Source organism: Lactuca sativa, chromosome 5 (assembly GCF_002870075.4).
Source record: "Lactuca sativa cultivar Salinas chromosome 5, Lsat_Salinas_v11, whole genome shotgun sequence".
In the NCBI taxonomy this organism is placed as follows: domain Eukaryota; kingdom Viridiplantae; phylum Streptophyta; class Magnoliopsida; order Asterales; family Asteraceae; genus Lactuca; species Lactuca sativa.
The window spans coordinates 152,579,462-152,594,973 of record NC_056627.2 but is presented as its reverse complement, the minus strand read 5'-3'; the positions used below and the strand labels follow the sequence as shown (position 1 = coordinate 152,594,973).

The 15,512-nt window shown below is 34.5% G+C and overlaps 1 long non-coding RNA gene and 1 pseudogene across 1 annotated transcript; one reads left to right on the top strand and one right to left on the bottom strand.

Moving 5' to 3' along the window:
• LOC128134237 (30S ribosomal protein S4, chloroplastic-like) overlaps positions 1 to 642 on the bottom strand; it is a 1,344-nt pseudogene extending 702 nt beyond the window's left edge.
• A 2,287-nt stretch (positions 643 to 2,929) lies between these two features.
• Positions 2,930 to 3,984, top strand: LOC111890464 (uncharacterized). Its single transcript, XR_002849875.2, has 2 exons — positions 2,930 to 3,386; positions 3,531 to 3,984. It is a non-coding gene; the product is annotated as an uncharacterized LOC111890464 (long non-coding RNA).
• The last annotated feature ends 11,528 nt before the right edge of the window (positions 3,985 to 15,512 follow it).

Below are 15,512 nucleotides of genomic sequence, written 5' to 3'. Positions count from 1 at the left end.
TTTTTTTTTAGTGAACGTGTCACAGCTTCCTCCTATTTTTTTGTTTTGTAAAGACGAAGAAAGAAATTCTATTTTCTCTCCTATTTACTACGGCGACGAAGAATCAAATTATCACTATATTTATTCCTTTTTCTACTTCTTTTTCCAAGTGCAGGATAACCCCAAGGGGTTGTGGGTTGTTTTCTACCAATTGGGGCCCTCCCTTCACCACCCCCATGTGGATGGTCTACAGGGTTCATAACTACTCCTCTTACTACAAGGCGCTTACCTAGCCAACGCTTAGATCCGGCTCTACCCAAACTTTTCTGGTTCACCCCAACATTCCCCACTTGTCCGACTGTTGCTGAGCAGTTTTTGGATATCAAACGGACCTCCCCAGAAGGTAATTTTAATGTGGCCGATTTCCCTTCTTTTGCAATCAGTTTCGCTACAGCACCCGCTGCTCTAGCTAATTGTCCACCCTTTCCAAGTGTGATTTCTATGTTATGTATGGCCGTGCCTAAGGGCATATCGGTTGAAGTAGATTCTTCTTTTTTATCAATCGAGCACCTAGGAAAAAAAGGCCATATGCGGATAATGAAGAACCATAAGACTGAATTACCTGGGATGCCTGTGCCCATAAGAAATCGCGGAGCCACCCATTAATAGTAATAGAACTCTGCGCAAAGTTTCCTCCCGTGATATGAGTTACTACTCCTTGATCGCTTATACTGCCCCAAACATCTGACTGCATTTTCCAACTGAAATGAAATATGACTACTGAAATTGAATTGTACATCCAGAATAGTCCTAAGAAAACATGGTCCCAAGCTGATACTTGACATGTCCCCCCCCCCCCTTCCAGGCCCATCACAAGGAAAACGAAAACCAAGATTTGCTTTATCCGGTATCAAACGGGAGCTACGAGCAAATAGAACACCTTTCAGAAGTATCAATACCGTCACATGAATCGTAAATGCATGAATGTGATGTACCAAAAAATCCGCCGTTCCTAATGGAATAGGTAACAAAGCTACCTTGCCGCCCACTGCTACTAAATCACCGCCCCCCCCCCCCAAGTTAAACTGGTACTTGCTGTTGCACCAGGAGCCGTTGCACCAGGTGCTAAAGCGTGGGTGTTTTGTATCCATTGAGCAAAGACGGGTTGTAATTGGATAGCGGTATCTAAAAACATATCTTGAGGACGCCCTAAAGCGCTCATGGTATCATTATGAATATACAAACCAAAAAACTCGTTAACTTTTCTGGGGGTTAATGGTAATCAAACTTTACCATTAAACTATACAATCTTTCAACTTTATTTCATTGGTTTTTCTCGTCTTTATCTCTCTCATTCAGAAAGAGTTTTGCATTGGATCCAAGATACGGTACCTCTGAATCAGCAGAGCAGGAGATGCAAAAAAAAATGATTTACCAAAGTCTGATTTGGGAATTTTATTGAGCCCTAAATCATATCAAAGCCATATCAAATTATATATATATATATATATATATATATATATATATATATATATATATATATATATATATATATATATATATATAAATAATACTGTCAACTGTCAATTGACGACAGGAGGGCAATAAAAAATAAAAGAAGAGAAAAGACATTAGGTATATCCGCCGGGTTCATCAATACAACATTCCTTTAGTTTTATGGTATTAAATATTCAAGTAGATTAGAATATCAATACCGTTTTACATTATAATATAAGAAACTGACTCAGTTTTTATATTATAAAAAAAATCCCAAAGCATAGTAAGACTAAGCAGGAGAATTCTGTTTCTAGGACTGTTTTCTCAATTCCGTTCCATTTGCATCTCTTAAAAATGACAATTTAAATGAAATTGAAATTAAGTATAAATTTGAATTCCACCTATCTCATAGATTCCAGTCAAAGATTCATGGAATCGAAATTCCATCATTGCTATAGGATTTGATGGATAATGAGCCAGCCAAAATGGTATTTCTTTTTTTTTTTTTTTTTTTTTGGAGAATTCGAGATGGATGAATATAAATAACTGACAATTTCAAAATAATCCGGGATAGACGCAATGTCCACAATACCTGGATTTAATCAGATACAATTTGAAGGATTTTGTAGGTTCATTGATCAGGGTTTGACAGAAGAACTTTCTAAGTTTCCAAAAATTGAAGATACAAATCAAGAAATTGACTTTGAATTATTTTTGGAAAGATATCAATTGGTAGAACCCTCGATAAAGGAAAGAGATGTTGTGTATGAATCACTCACATATTCTTCTGAATTATATGTATCTGCGAGACTAATTTGGAAAAACGATAGGCGTAGGTATATCCAAGAACAAACAATTTTGATAGGAAAGATCCCTCTAATGACTTCTCTGGGAGCTTTTATAGTAAATGGAATATATAGAATTGTGATCAATCAAATATTGCAAAGTCCCGGTATTTATTACCAGTCAGAATTGAACGATAATGGAATTTCCGTTTATAATAATAATAATAATAACAACAACAACAACAACATTAATAATTAATAAGTAATAACACATATTAATAATAATAATAACAATAATAACAATGAGAAAAATAAAAGTGGAAAAAATGATGTAGCGTGTTTGAAATCTTGAAATTTAAAACTATTCTGTCGGAAATTTGTTGGTAATTAGCAACGGATTTCCGACGGATGCTGATAATCCATGGCTAATCTGTCGGTAAATAATGATAGATTTCCGACGAAACAATTATAATTTTCAAATTTTCGAGCTTCTAACATCGATTTTTTCGTTTTATTTTTCTTATACGTATGTAATACATAAGTTACTATATATTTACTAAGCTATAGTTAATATATACATATGTACATCTGTGTACATCATTCGAACAGACGCTTCAATTCTAATTTTTTTTTAGCACCAAACATCCTTTTTTCCACTTATATTTTTCTCACACCTTTATTGTAAATACATTACTATATATTGAACAAGTTATAAGCTAGTATATACATACAAACACCTGCACATACCTTCGGAGCCCGTGACTCAATCTTATGTTGTAAAATTTAAATACATATTAATATATAAGATGCCGATGTTGTATACATGTATATGTATATGGATGTATATTAGCTATAATTGTTCAATAAGCACAACTTTTTTTCATTTTGTTTCTTTGACAATTGAGATGGTTTCCCCTGCCCAATTTTGTTGGCACGATTTTAGCCGCCATAATCCCTCCCATAGTCCAACCAAAAATCAAAATTCAGCCCATCTTACTAGGGTTTGCAATCCGCCCTGGTCACACTCCGCCAACTTCCCCTTTCTCTTCCGGCTTTTCAATTACCGTCCCATTGCAGCGGTGCAACCCACGATCACACCGGAACTGATTCGCCATCAACTATCAGGTTCTTCTTTCTTTCCTTCTTGTTGGCTTTTTTGTTTTTATGCATTTCCAAGCCCCGAAGCTCCTCCTATCAAAACAAAAGGGAAGAAAACAGAAGCACAGATGCCCACATTCTTTTTAACGGGTTCTTAATGTTGTTTTACAGTCGAATGTTAGCAAAATCGTAGATGGTCACCTCACGGTCTATTGCAGTGAGGGTGAAGCAGACGTAGCGAGGCGAAGGAAGGAGTTGTCGGAATTCTCGTGAAGCAAAGTGAAGGCCGCGTTCGGGGTGATCGAGAAAACGTATTTGAAATACCGATTCTTAGTTTTGTGTGTGTTGTCTTCGAATGAACTTCAGGAGCATCGCGGCAATTTCTGAACTCTCAATTCCATTTAACTCTCAATGAAAAACCAACGGCAGCCATGCCAACGGAGGTGCACCCTATTGTCGTCGGTGATGGTGGTTTGTGATTCCTTCTCACGGAAGACTTCGGGGTGTGTTTGTGTGTTATTTTCTCGGAGTATTTTCTGTTAATGCATCCTTGAAATCTCTCCATTTTTGTTTGATCAATTTGTATGTAATGCTTGGTGGAAATTAAGCCTATCGTTGGTGTAAATTTGCGTTATGGTTTTTTTTTTATTAATTCACATCGGTTATGACTCTTAAAATATTCTTAAATCTTTGGTGGAAAAGTATGATAACTATTTAGATAGTGAGAGTGTAGATATAATCTCAAAAATATTAGAAAACACTATTTATTCATAGTGTAATAATAAGACAAAGTAGTACAAATTCGTCTTTACAACAAATGGATTGTGAAAATTTGCTGACTTCTGTAAAACTAATTACCCATAATTTTTCAGACATTTATGATTTTAACAATTGTATTTAAAAGATTATTTTCAACATAACACTACATATTTCACAATAATATTTTTTTTGGGGCTATGAAATTGTTTTCGACGGATCCCTTAACAAAAAAAATATTTAAGTATTTCAATTATAATAATGATTTAACAATAATATACTATATGAAGAATAATTTGGAAATAATTACAAAAAAAATTAAGATTATTTTGAAATTTGAACACCACAAGGAAAAAGGCCATTACCGGCGACAAAAGTCGCCGGTAAAACTCCCAAAAGTCGCCGGTAATGATAATAGCGGCGACGCGTCGCCGGTAATAAGTCGCCGCTACTGCCTCGTCGCTATTGATCAGCTTGTCGCCGGTAATGATAATAGTCGCCGCTATTAGTATGTCGCCGCTAATGAGTATTGTCGCCGCTAATAATGTTGTCGCCGGGAATGACGTTTGTCGCCGGTAAAAGTGTCGCCGGCAAAAGTGTCGCCGGTAATGAGCTCTGTCGCCGGTAAAAGCGTCGCCGGTAATTGTTTTTCAATTTTTTTTTTAAAAAAAATGATTTTCGTTGCCGGTGATAATATCGCAGGTAAAAGTGTCGCCGGTAATAACAATATTCGATTAAATATCAAAACCAATAGTATCGACGCTAATTACAAAACAAACATCCTATTAAATATCAAACATAATAGTGTCAAACAAACATCCAAAATACAATTAAATATCAAAAGTCATACTATCCGAGTAGCAAAACAACAAAATTTTTACAATCTACCAAGTAGCAAAACGAGACAACATATGCAAATAAAACCCATTCTTACATACCCTCATCGTCGTTCCCATCGTTCCCTTGATTATTTTGGGATTGAAAAAACGAATAAAGCTCATCCCTACATGCCGGGTCGGCGAGCATTGCACGAAGATTTTCCAACTACATAATTAATAACAATATATATAAACTTATAAGTTAGATTGTCAAACATAAACAAAAACTATCAAAATACATTGTTATTTTTAAAGTAAGATAGAAAACCAAATTACCAAACTTTTTAGCAAATAATCACCAAACTACCAAATCAACATGCATTTTACGATGCTAAAGTAGATTGCTATTTTACCTGTGATGGTTGTGATGGTGGTTGTGATGGTTGCGAAGGCTGTGGAATCGTCGGGAGACCAGAAGGTTTGCGGCCAATGCCTCTAATGTGGCCACGTCGCTCTCCTAATACTTTCTCGAACGTAGCTCTTTCTTGAGTTGGCGTAAACTCACTTTCACCTTGAGTTTGTTCTAGCAGCTCTTCAACTAACCGATTCTGTAACTCCCAAAAGTGAGTAACAATTAAGTATAAATAAACATTTAAATATATGATAAAATTATAATTAAATACTTACATATTGTTGTTCCGATTCAGCAGTAACAAATACACCATTCTTATCGGTATGAGCTTTGCGAAATGTTTCCACTCTCTTAAGGTTCTGTTTAAGTTTAAAAATTAGATTATATTTTAAATAAATAATTACATGTATCGTACGGTACCTTCTTATAGCAAGTACTGCTATACGAGCTCGAACCCCCACGATTCACAATTGTTTGCTTTTCACGGATTTTTTTGTTCCTTTCTGAAGCAATTTTGTGTTCGTCAGTTTGAAAATACTCAACTGTCTTCTCCCAGTTATCAACAAGCATACCATCCGGAGGATTTGCCAATGCTCTCGGGATATCTTCATACCCTCCGACCATCTTGAAATATTCTTTAGCGTCGGCTTTACGCTCTCGAAAACCTCTTAACAAGGCTGCTTGAAAACTCTCTGTCAATAAAGTAGCTTGTGCATCCTGGTACATTTGATTGAGATCAAACTTTGTCTACAATAAAAAAAAAAAAAAAAAGTTAACCAAGAAACAATTATAGTTAAACCTATAAAATATATTTAAATAAATAATTACCGCTAAATGTTGTAATACAGTGTCCTTTATATGAGGGGAAACTCTTTTCCAACTCCATTTGTCGAAAGGGACCATCTGCCACATTGTTTTCCCAACTTCTCGGGAAAACATGTCTCCCGCCTCTCCTACGGGATTAAATGTGATATCCCTATCAAATTGCATGGGTATTGGTTTCCCCTGGTTCTGCAAGATTGCTTTTTCAAGCTTTATATTTTTTGCTTTTCCTCGAGCTTTCCTTCGGGCACGTCCCTCAACTACAAATGTAATTAAAAATTATTAGAAACGACATTTAATTTATGATAATTGAACAAATATAGTAAATAAAAATTCATGATAAGACTTACCGTCCAGCTCGTGCTGGCCAGGACCTCTACCACCTGGGAAAGGTGGGTCCTCAGCTCCGTCTCCCCCATGTCCACGACCCATGACAGCAGCCATGGTAAACATAAACAACAGCCACACTCTCATCATTTCCTGAAAAATTATAAGATATACAAATACAATTTTTATTATAGATACACATTACATAGAAATAAACATTTAGATAGGAATCAGTATCGCAATCAGAAACATCATTGACTCTACCAGTTGGCGGAGGAACTTCAGATGCACTTTCTACATCAACAATGACTCTAGGAATGTTTTGAAAGTACATGCTGAAATCGATAAAAAGCGGAGCATCGGATGAAGAGATATTTTGAAGTACATCGACATCGTCTACATTTTCGTGTGAGACATTGTCAACATTTTCCAATTATAAGTTAACTATATAACTTATTGGTTAATTAATTTGGAGTTACCTTGGGTAAAAACTAGAAGCTAAGTTTTTAAACAATTTTATATATTTTTTTGTGTTTTTTTTTTCAATTTATAAAAATAATGTATTTTTTTTTCAATTATAGCATCCTACTTATAAGAAAACCACATATTTTTACATACGTATTATGTTGTTGTGTTGTTTTTTTTACCGTCGAGATTAAAATGTATATAAGTTGTTAAAGATTTTTATAATTTTTTTTTGTGTTTTTTTTTTCCAATTATAAGTTAATTATATAACTTATTGGTTAATTAATTTGGAGTTGGCTTGGGTAAAAACTAGAAGCTTTCTAGTTTTTGTATATAAGTTTTTAAACAATTTTATAGTTTTTTTTTGTGTTTTTTTTTCAATTTATAAAAATAATGTATTTTTTTTTTCAATTATAGCATCCTACTTATAAGAAAACCACATACTTTTACATACGTATTATGTTGTTGTGTTGTTTTTTTTACCGTCGAGATTAAAAAATATATATAAGTTTTTAAAGAATTTTATAATTATTTTTGTGTTTTTTTTTCCAATTATAAGTTAACTATATAACTTATTGGTTAATTAATTTGGAGTTAGCTTGGGTAAAAACTAGAAGCTTTCTAGTTTTTGTATTTAAGTTTTTAAACAATTTTATAGTTTTTTTTTGTGTTTTTTTTTCAATTTATAAAAATAATGTATTTTTTTTCAATTATAGCATCCTACTTATAAGAAAACCACATACTTTTACATACGTATTATGTTGTTGTGTTGTTTTTTTTACCGTCGAGATTAAAATATATATATAAGTTTTTAAAGAATTTTATAATTATTTTTGTGTTTTTTTTTCCAATTATAAGTTAACTATATAACTTATTGGTTAATTAATTTGGAGTTAGCTTGGGTAAAAACTAGAAGCTTTCTAGTTTTTGTATTTAAGTTTTTAAACAATTTTATAGTTTTTTTTTGTGTTTTCTTTTCAATTTATAAAAATAATGTATTTTTTTTTTTATTTCAATTATAGCATCCTACTTATACCAAAACCACATAGTTTTACATAATACATAAGAAGGTGAAATTCACATACTTCTACATACATATACCACATATACATCAAATACAAATACACACAAAATAACATCCTATTTAAACCAAATACACATAATTTCACATATATACATAATAACATCCTATTTATACCAAATACAAAAGTTTCACAATCATATATCACATTTACAACAAACATACATACATTCACATACACACAATAACATTCTACTTATAACAAATACATATAACTTCTACTAATATACCACATATACATCAAACACACATACATTGGAATATATATACCAAATTCACATATATTCAAACAAATACAAAATATACAATCCAATTTTCACATATGACAATTATCACATAATTTCACATATAAATACAACTTGAAGCTATACAACTAATTGCAATTAAATAACCACAAACAAAAAATTGAATAACTTGCTTCTAATCCAAAACAATACCACCAAAAACAAAAATATGAACAATTTATTATCATTCAATCACTATATAAAGCTACAAATCAAAATTCATACAAAATAAAAAAGAAATCATAAAAAAAAACTTACCTTTCTTCAACAAATGGAGGCACCTACAAATTGATCCCAAAGCTTTAACCACTTGCTTGGAACAATGTTTCTAATCCAAAACAACACCACCAAAAATAAAGAACGTGAGCAATTTATTATCATTCATACAACACAAAAATGAAATCATCAAAATAAACTTACCTTTCTTCAAGAAATTGATCCCAAAGCTTTAACCACACCTAGGGACACTTGCTTGGAACAATGAGGGGAGAAATTTGCTTGAAAGAAGCTGATTGAAGAAGAAAATCGGAAATATGGTGAAGGAACTCGAAGCAAACAGAAAGGGAAATGAAGAGGAACTGTAATCTGCGTGCGTTTTTTTTTTATCTGCGATCATCAATAGCGGCGACACTATTAGCGGCGACGCGAGGATCAATACCGGCGACAATTGTTAATAGCGGCGACAAACTGGAGGGAAGGGTACCGCGTCATTTTTATCAGACAATTAGCGGCGACTTTTTTAGGGTTTTAGCGGCGACATGCGTGTCGCCGGTATTAGGTTAAACCGGATAAGGCACCCCACCCGTTGGATTGGCTATCTCATCGAACGGTTGAGATGCAATGTAGGGGGAAAGTGCGGATTCGGGTGTCAACCCTTTAGCGGCGACACTATTAGCGGCGACTAGTGGCTTTACCGGCGACTCTAGCTAGAGTCGCCGGTAAAGCCATTAGTCGCCGCTAATAGTGTCGCCGCTAAAGGATATATTTCTTGTAGTGGAAGTGACCATACAAAGTTATTCCACAACATTTTTTTTCTTTTGATTATGTTACCAATACCATTGCAAAGGCAATAGTCACTTTACGTGAAAGATTAAAAAAAAAAAAAAGTTATTTTGTATTTTGTTACAAAAATATATCATTAACCCTAAAAGAATTAAGGGCATATGAATGTAAGAAGGGAAGTACGAGGATATTGCTGTCCAAGCGTTCCTAATATAGGAGGCAAAATTTAACATTTCCGTATAAGTGAGTGTGAAATAATTAAAACGTTTTCCTTTCCATTTTCCCTCGTTTTTATCTAGGCTTGACAATCGTGTCGTGTTCGGATTGGCGTGTCGCGGGTTGGCGGGTTGGTAGGTCAAAATATGCCAACCCAAACACGACCCATTTAAATATGCAGGTCACGGGTTGGCGGGTTTGAAACATAAACTCATATATGATCCGCCAACCCATTTATTTATACGTGTTCACAGGTTGGCAGGTTCATGGGTCAGATTTGGGTTCATGGGTCAGATTTCATAAATAAAATTGACAATTAAACATGAATAAATTCTTGATTGTTGATGCAAACATATCTGAATTTTAGACATTTAAGTCTTAAACATCCAAATGAAAATTAAAAACATTCATAAAAACATGTTACAGACTTAACCTTATAGGTTACGACTTACGACCTAAGACCATCCACCACGAGTCAAAATGTCAAAACAATCAAATGGTCTATGAATCAATGGTATATATTAGATAATACTTATTAAATATTAATACTTGATACATAAATACATTAAAAAATAAAATAATTTTTTTATTAAGAATATAAACGGGTTGGCGGGTCAACCCGTTTATTTTTTGAGTAACCCATATATGACCCGTTTAATAAACGGGTTGGCGGGTTAGCGGGTTGGCGGGTTGAAAAACTCAACCCAAACTCATTTATTTCGTGTCGTGTTGCGGTTCGTGTCGAGAATTGTCAGTCTTACTTTAATCATCACCTTCTAGGGTTTTTAAAACCCCAAATCACTACAATTATGCCTCATCGGATCAAGAATATGGTTCTGAATCTCACTGTTGGCGCAATATCGATGCCATCGATTAGGGATATACAAACGATGGATCTAAAACCTGTTCTTCAGGTGATAGATATTCGGAATGTCAATGCGAAATCCGACTGATGATGTTGCCGAACACAAGGAGAAGTATTGGGTATTGTTATTTGATGGCTCTTGTCATCAGCATGGAATGCATGCTACTCAGCTCAATGAGTTGGTTACCTCTCAAAAGTTGCAAAAGGGTTCCATTGTTCAATTGACCGCGTTCGTTTGTAATACGATCCGGGAACACTTGTATGTGCTCTATCTATTCTCATTTTTGATTTGTTTGTGTGCGATGAACTTTGTGCAAATACAAATGTTTCGCTGAAAACCAAGATTATGTTGGAATCAGGCCGTTTATATTACTTCACTGTAGCAACAATCAACAAAATCTGTTATAATACGTGAGAGAATAAGAAGAAAGAGAGTTGTTTATTGACTCAAAATGGCTGCTGTTACTATTCAGAAAATAAAAAGCTTTTATAGCCTACATACCCTAACGAAACTAAAACAAAACAAACTCAAACGAAGGGACTACTAAGCCCATGTGTTCCCATTTTCTAGCACTAATACTTGGTCCACAAGACCCATTCAAGACCCATTAAATTTATTTTACTAAATAAAAAAAACCAAAAATACTAAAATAAACTTGTCAAGATTAAAAGACCAACATTCACCCCCTTAATGTTGACTTAGTTTCCATCAAAGCATTGTCGGCTCTTCCTCTTGAATGAAATTTGCTTCTTTGTCTTTTTATCCCACTTAGTGTACTCATAGCTAAAATGCCCAAAGTCTCCACAGTTAAAGCACCGAAAGCTATTTTTGTCACCTCGACCTCTTCCTCTTCCTCAACCTCTTCTGCCTCTTTTATAGTTCCTTCCATGCCCTTTTCCATGTCCACTACTATCATCATGCCTTGGTTCACTTGCCATCATGAGTTAACCTTGCTCTTCCTCCTTTTGTTCATGACTTTGAAGCCTTTCTTCATAGGATTTGACCCTTCCAACCGCTTCTTTAAATTTCATAGTTTCAAGGTCAGAATATTGTTCTATTGGAGCTACAATTGGCAAATACTTCTTTGGAACCGAATTGAGAAACTTCCTTACAATCACATCCTCTTCAAGAGTTGAACCAAGACTTTTGAACTTGGCAACAATACCACTTATTTTGCCCGAAAAGTCATTGATTGACTCATTGTCCTTCATCTTAAGCATCTCCAATTCATTTCTTAAGGTTTGCAGCCTTGCTTTTTGCACCCGTTTGACTCCAATATACCTAACCTTCATTGATTCCCAAACATCTTTTGCATTCTTGTGTTTAGCAACCTGTAAAAGAACATTCTCTGGGAGGGTTTGAAAAATTATGCCTTTAGTGGTATAATTCTTCTTCTCATCAACTGCATCCTTGGTTATTGCATCCCAATGTCCATATGCCCTCAAAACAGTTTCAATCATAATAGACCAAGTAGTCTAATTAGTTTCAGTCAATTTAGGACATTGAAATGGTACAACATTACCATGAGCCACAACTTCTTTTGATCCCCCTTGGTTTGATCCTCCTACCATTCTTTCTCTTAAACTTTTTTTTTTCTTCACAGACTTTATACCCGATCTTTCTTTCTCAGGTAAAAGCCTCTTCTTTCTAAATTTCTTTCTTTCTCTTTCTTTCTTTCTTCTTTCTTTCTTTCTTTCTTGCTTGCTTGCTTGCTTGCTTAATTCTTTCTTTCTTTATTTATTTCTTGCTTTCTTTCTTTCTTGCTTTCTTTTTGTCTCTCTTCTTTATTTTCCTTCTTTCTGAGGGTCTTTACTTCTGTAGCATGGCGATCTTCAATTCTCCATGAAATCACCTCTGCCTTCTTCTAATTGAGCCTAGGCTCTGATACCAAATGTTGGAATCAGGCCCTTTAGATTCACTTCACTATAGCAACAATCAACAGAATCTATTATAATACGTGAGAGAATAAGAAAAAGGAGAGTTGTTTATTGACTCAAAACGGCTGTTGTTACTATTCATAAAATAAAAAGCTTTTATAGCCTACATACCCTAACGGAACTAAAACAAAACAAACTCAAACAAAGGGACTACTAAGCCCTCATGTTCCCATTTTCTAGCACTAATACTTGGTCCACAAGACCCATTCAAGACCCATTTAATTTATTTTACTAAATAACAATGTGACAACCCGAAACTTTGTCCGTTTCTGTCACGCGATTTTCGTTAATAACGTTTCGAATTCATTAATTTTTCCGTCAAAATTTTGGTTTAATAAAATAATCTAGTTATATTTAATTAAACTATCTACGAGTCGGAACCAAAAATCGTACGGAAACCCGAATATCTCGAGAAAACTACATTTTCGGTCTAAAATGGGATTATGACCGTAAACCTATTTACGGTCAGCGGAAAGTGGACCCCTCACCTCACCCCTATAAATACGATGCCTCCACCTTCATTAGAACATTTATGGCCAAAAACTCTCTCCCCCTCTCTCTCTCTAGACCTCGACCGTAAACACTCAAAACGCCTTCAAACTTCGGAGAGCATCGAGAAAGCTACGTTTGGAGTCTTTTGGAACGTCTGGAATCACTCAGCTCGTCGAAATCAACATCCAAACCCCATTTTCCGAGTTTACGGTCCTGCCTTCAAAGACCGTAAACTCAGTTCTTGAGTTTACGGCCGTAAACTCGGCAAATTGCAGAAACCGTAAACTCGTGTTCTAAAGCCTTAAACTCATTCCTTCAATTCAAGCAAGTCTCGGTGACATTCCTCAACCAAATTCAAGTGTTTCCGACACTTTATTTATCGAAATCGCTAATTTAGATACATATACGTATTTAGTTGATAATAGGATTTCGTTAAGGGTCACGCGCAACAACTCGGGAATCTTCATTTCAGTCAACAACTCCACGAAACAACTGTGAGTTCATACTGCTACGTTTTTCCGAGTTATTTTTATGTTTTCAGGGGGGAATACAAGCAAAAGTACAAGGAAACTTGTACTCAAAATATATTATTTTGTTTAAGATAACCATATTTCAACATGCTTTTGACACGAAAAACAGTTTTACCAAACGATTAAGAAATCAACTTGTAGAAATAGTTTTTCAAAACTAGAACAAGGAATTTGTGAAGCATATAGTAAAATGTATTATTTTATAAAGGATTCATGCAAATCATAAACAGGATTTTCGGTGTTATTACGTGTAAATTTGTTAGGTTATGTTTGAGACACGTCCTTGGTAACACTCACCACATTAAACAAAGTGGAGGACTAGCCCTCGTGACCAGAATCTCTTGTAGGGAGAGTGTGACTGTTTTGTATAGATCTATACGGGACTGACAATCGCGCACCTCACTGCTAGCTACAGTTGGACCGGCAAGTCTGCGGGTGACAAAGTCACTAAGGATATCGGCCGTTGCGGGCCATGTCCAGTCAGTTATGGTTACGAAACTCACAACCTAGATAACAGGAATCTACTTTGTAATAATGAATCAAATGAACTAACCTCAAAGTAATAACCATTAGATTACTAGAGGGTATTAATAATACCTTCAGGACTTAGTTCATCACGGTTTCTTTTATTTAGCTTTTAAGACTAATATATCTTTGGGTGTAACCAGGGTCTTTAAAAGAAAACTGCTTTTATATATATATATATATATATATATATATATATATATATATATATATATATATATATATATATATATATATATATATATATACATGAGTATGGTAGATACTTGCAAACCTCAGTTTAAAACGGATAATCAACCAACCACCTTCAGGGAAAATATAGGATTTTCTCGGGATAACCCGGCTATTCAAAACAGATTGTTTTTCAACCAATAAATATTCATATTCATTCCACGACACATTGGATTGTACACGTTCTGTACAAACCTAGAAGTCATGGAATGAATGGGTTTTCAAACGCGCTTTTCATAAGAAAATATAGGATTTTCTTGAGGAACACTTTTCAAAAGGATTCAAAGAACACTTTTCCACCAAAACTAAATTCTTATGAACTCATCAGCTTTATGTTGACTTTCAAACTGCTTGTATTCTCAGGGAATTAGTAGACATGTACTTCCAGGAGTTCGGAGAAGTCGAAACGTTAGTGTCATGAATTTCTATTTTACCTTTGATAAGAACAAAACTATGTATTAAACAATGTAAACCTTTTTCACATATGTATTCAATGTCTGGCTGTGTTTACTATGCTTGTTGTTATTCATTGGTTGTGATGCTATGCATGACGTCACCTCCGCCTCGGAATGTTTCTGCCATCGGTTTCGAGGTGTGACAAACAAAAACCAAAAATACTAAAATAAACCTGTCAAGATTAAAAGACCAATAGATTATACTTTAGATTGGATTCGTGTGCTAATTTATTAATTCAATCTATAGCAATCTATTTGTTTCCCTAGTCTTGTCGTCCCCATTAGTTTTCACACTAAATGGTAAGGGCTCTCATGGGTTTACACTTTCTTGTAAATGGTCTTAAATAAAGACACGCTTAAAAGCTCTTACAAAAATGAATTTGGATTCTCAAAGTTGCTTTTATGTACTTTGCTCTAGTTAAGGCCTGTCACCCTCTCAAAGTTTGTGATTACAACAATTCACATTTAGATCATATAGTTTGGTTTCTTCTTGAAGTCAATGATATGAAATTATGAATCACACAAATGAATTTGATTAATTTTGTTTGACGATTATGGTATAATTCTTTTATTGAGAGATCTTCCAATTACTTTGTGTAATATTATCATATTCATTGATCTCAATGTGATTCGTGGTAAGTCTGCAATTATTGGTGATACAAAGCCATTTCCATGTAAGATCCTTGATAGCCAAGCTTTTTCAATGGCAAAACCTGCAGCATCAATGCAATCTTCTATTTCCATGTCTAAAGATTTTGTCCTGAAGACATATTTATGGAAGACTATATCCCAGATTAAAGATGAAAAGCTTGGGACTTCTGAGAAAACCGACTAGATCACAGTCAATGCCACCATCTGGTATATTAATCTTGAAAACTTTTGCTACATAACATGTCCATGTCACACCCCCAAACCTAAACGGCGGAAACGTTCG